The sequence below is a fragment of the Vespa crabro genome, chromosome 4 (genome assembly GCF_910589235.1).
Source record: "Vespa crabro chromosome 4, iyVesCrab1.2, whole genome shotgun sequence".
Lineage (NCBI taxonomy): Eukaryota > Metazoa > Arthropoda > Insecta > Hymenoptera > Vespidae > Vespa > Vespa crabro.
In genome coordinates, this window is record NC_060958.1 from 1,700,725 (window position 1) to 1,705,724 (window position 5,000).

The following is a 5,000-nucleotide window of genomic DNA, read 5'->3' on the forward strand; positions in this document are numbered from 1 at the left end:
TTATTATTATTATTATTGTTAGTATTGTTACTATTGTTGTTATTGTTATTATTGTTGTTATTGTTATTATTGTTGTTATAGTTATTATTGTTATTATTCTTATTATTGTTAATGTTATTATTATTGTTATTGTTATTATTGTTATTGTTGTTAATATTTTTATTGTAATTGTTATTGTTATTGATATTGTTGTTATTATTATTATTATTATTATTGTTATTATTGTTATTATTGTTATTATTGTTATTATTGTAGATATTGTTATTATTATTATTGTTATTGTTGTTATTATATTTATTGTTTTTGTTATTGTAAATATTATTGTTATTGTTTTTATTATTATTGTTTTTGCTATTGTTATTGTTATTGTTATTGTTATTATTATTGTTATTGTTATTATTTTTGTTATAATTGTTATTATTGTTATTATTGTTATTATTGTTATTGTTATTGTTATTATTGTTATTATTGTTCGTATAATTGTTATTATTATTGCTATTATTATTGTTATTATTGTTACTGTTAATGTTCTTATTGTTTTTATTGTTATTGTTATTGTTATTATTGTTATTATTGTTATTATTGTTATTGTGATTTTTATTGTTACTATTGTTCTTATTGTTATTATTATTGTTATCGTTCTTATTATTATAATAAATGTAATTATTGTTATTATTATTATTTTCATTGTTATAGTTATTATTATTATTATTATTATTATTGTTATTGTTATTGTTATTGTTATTATTATTATTGTTATTGTTAGTGTTACTGTTATTATTATTGTTATTGTTATTATTATTATTATTGTTATTATTATCATCATTGTTATTATTATTATTATTAATCATATTATTATAATTATTATTATTATTATTATTATTATTATTATTGTTATTGTTATTGTTATTGTTATTATTATTATTGTTATTGTTATTGTTATTTTTATTATTATTATTGTTATTATTATTGTTATCGTTCTTATCATTATAAATATTATTGTCATTGTTATTGCTATTATTACTATTATTATTATTATTATTGTTATTATAATTATTGTTATTGTTATTGCTATCATTATTATTCTTATTGTTATTGTCATTGTTATTGGTATTATTGTTATTGTTATTGTTATTGTCATTAAAATTGTTATTTTATTATTATTGTTAGTATTGTTATAATTGTTATTGTTTTTGTTATTATTGTTATTATTGTTATTAAACTTATTATTGTTATTGTTATTGTTAGTGTTATTGTTATTATTATTTTATTATTATTGTTATTATTGTTATAATTGTTATTGTTATTGTTATTATTGTTATTATTGTTACTATTATTGTTATTATTATTGCTATTATTATTGTTATTATTGTTATCCTTATTGTTATTATTGTTATTATAGTTATTATTGTTATTGTTATTGTTAGTGTTATTGTTATTATTATTGTTATTATTGTTATTATTATTGTTATTTTTATTTTTATTGTTATACTTATTTTTATTGTTATTATTATTTTTATTAATGTTATTGTTATTGTTATTTTTATTATTATTATTGTTATTATTATTGTTATCGTTCTTATCATTATCATAAATATTATTATTAATATTATTGTTATTATTAATATTATTATTATTATTATTATTATTGTTATTGTTAGTGTTATTGTCATTATTGTTGTTATAGTTATTATTGTTATTATTGTTATTATTGTCATTATATCTATTGTTATTGTCTTTGTAATTATTATTGTTATTGTTATTATTGTTATTGTTATTGCTATTGTTATTGTTATTGTTATTGTCATTGTTATTGGTATTATTGTTATTGTTACTGTTATTGTTATTATTATTATTGTTATTGTTAGTGTTATTGTTATTATTGTTGTTATTGTCATTATTGTTGTTATAGTTATTATTGTTATTATTGTTATTATTGTTATTATTGTTATTATATTTATTGTTATTGTTATTGTAAATATTATTGTTATTGTTATTATTATTATTGTTTTTGCTATTGTTATTGTTATTGTTATTGTTATTATTATTGTTATTGTTATTATTTTTGTTATTATTGTTATTATTGTTATTATTGTTATTATTGATAATGATATTGTTATTATTGTTAATATTATTGCTATTATTATTGTTATTATTGTTACTGTTATTGTTCTTATTGATTTATTGTTATTGTTATTGTTATTATTGTTATTATTGTTATTATTGTTATTGTGATTTTTATTGTTACTATTGTTCTTATTGTTATTATTATTGTTATCGTTCTTATTATTATAATAAATGTAATTATTGTTATTATTATTATTTTCATTGTTATAGTTATTATTATTATTAATATTAATATTGTTATTGTTATTAATATTGTTATTATTATTATTATTATTATTATTGTTATTATTATTATCATAAATATTATTATTATTATTATTGTTATTATTAATATTATTATTATTATTATTATTATTATTGTTATTGTTAGTGTTATTGCTATTATTCTTGTTATTGTCATTATTGTTGTTATAGTTATTATTGTTATTATTGTTATTATTGTTATTATATTTATTGTTATTTTCATTGTAATTATTGTTGTTATTGTTATTATTATTGTTATTATTGTTATTATTGTTATTATTGTTATTATTGTTATTTTTATTGTTATTATTGTTATTATTGTTATTATTTTTGTTATTTTTATTTTTATTGTCATTAGTATTGTTATTGTTATTATTATTGTTGTTATTATAATCATTAATATTATTATTATTAATATTATTATAATTATTATTAATAATGTTATTATTATTATTATTTTTGTTATTGTTATTGTTATTGTTATTATTATTATTGTTATTGTTATTGTTATTTTTACTATTATTATTGTTATTATTATTGTTATCGTTCTTATCATTATAATTATTGTAATTATTGTCATTATTATTATTGTCATTGTTATTGTTATTATTATTAATATTATTATTGTTATTGTTATTATTATTGTTATGATAATTATTGTTATTTTTATTGCTACTATTATTATTCTTATAGTTATTGTCACTGTTATTGGTATTATTGTTATTCTTATTGTTATTGTTATTATTATTATTGTTATTGTTATTGTTATTTTTATTATTGATATTGTTATTATTATTGTTATCGTTCTTATCATTATAATTATTGTAATTATTGTCATTATTATTATTGTCATTGTTATTGTTATTATTATTATTATTATTATTATTGTTATTGTTATTATTATTGTTATTATAATTATTGTTATTGTTATTGGTATTATTATTATTCTTATAGTTATTGTCATTGTTATTGGTATTATTGTTATTGTTACTGTTATTGTTATTATTATTATTGTTAATGTTAGTGTTATTGTTATTATTGTTGTTATTTTCATTATTGTTGTTATAGTTATTATTGTTATTATTGTTATTATTGTTATTATATTTATTGTTTTTGTTATTGTAAATATTATTGTTATTGTAATTATTGTTATTGTTATTGCTATTGTTATTATTATTGTTATTGTTATTATTATTGTAATTGTTATTATTATTGTTATTTTTGTTATTATTGTTATTGTAATTGTTATTATTGTTATTATTGTTACTGTTATTGTAAATATTATTGTTAGTGTTCTTATTATTATTGTTTTTGCTATTGTTATTGTTATTGTTATTGTTATTATTATTGTTATTGTTATTATTATTGTTATTATTGTTATTATTGTTATTATTATTATTATTATTATTGTTATTGTTATTATTGTTATTATTGTTCGTATAATTGTTATTATTATTGCTATTATTATTGTTATTATTGTTACTGTTATTGTTCTTATTGTTTTTATTGTTATTGTTATTGTTATTATTGTTATTATTGTTATTATTGTTATCATAAATATTATTATTATTATTATTGTTATTATTAATATTATTATTATTATTATTATTATTATTGTTATTTTTAGTGTTATTGCTATTATTCTTGTTATTGTCATTATTGTTGTTATAGTTAATATTGTTATTATTGTTATTATTGTTATTATATTTATTGTTATTTTCTTTGTAATTATTATTGTTATTGTTATTATTATTGTTATTATTGTTATTATTGTTATTATTGTTATTATTGTTATTTTTATTGTTATTATTGTTATTATTGTTATTATTTTTGTTATTTTTATTTTTATTGTCATTAGTATTGCTATTGTTATTATTATTGTTGTTATTATAATCATTAATATTATTATTATTATTATTATTATAATTATTATTAATAATGTTATTATTATTATTATTATTATTATTATTGTTATCGTTATTGTTATTATTATTATTGTTATTGTTATTGTTATTTTTATTATTATTATTGTTATTATTATTGTTAACGTTCTTATCATTATAATTTTTCTAATTATTGTTATTATTATTATTGTCATTGTTATTGTTATTGTTATTGTTATTATTATTGTTATTGTTATTATTATTGTTATTGTTATTATTATTGTTATTATTGTTATTATTGTTATTGTTATTGTTATTATTGTTATTATTGTTCGTATAATTGTTATTATTATTGCTATTATTATTGTTATTATTGTTACTGTTATTGTTCTTATAGTTTTTATTGTTATTGTTATTGTTATTATTGTTATTATTGTTATTATTGTTATTGTGATTGTTATTGTTACTATTGTTAATATTGTTATTATTATTGTTATGGTTCTTATTATTATAATTACTGTAATAATTGTTATAAATATTATTGTCATTGTTATTATTATTATTATTATTGTTATTATTGTTATTATTGTTATTATTGTAGATATTGTTATTATTATTATTGTTATTGATAGTGTTATTGTTATTATTGTTGTTATTGTCATTATTGTTGTTATAGTTATTATTGTTATTATTGTAATTATTGTTATTGTATTTGTTGTTATTGTCATTGTAATTATTATTGTTATT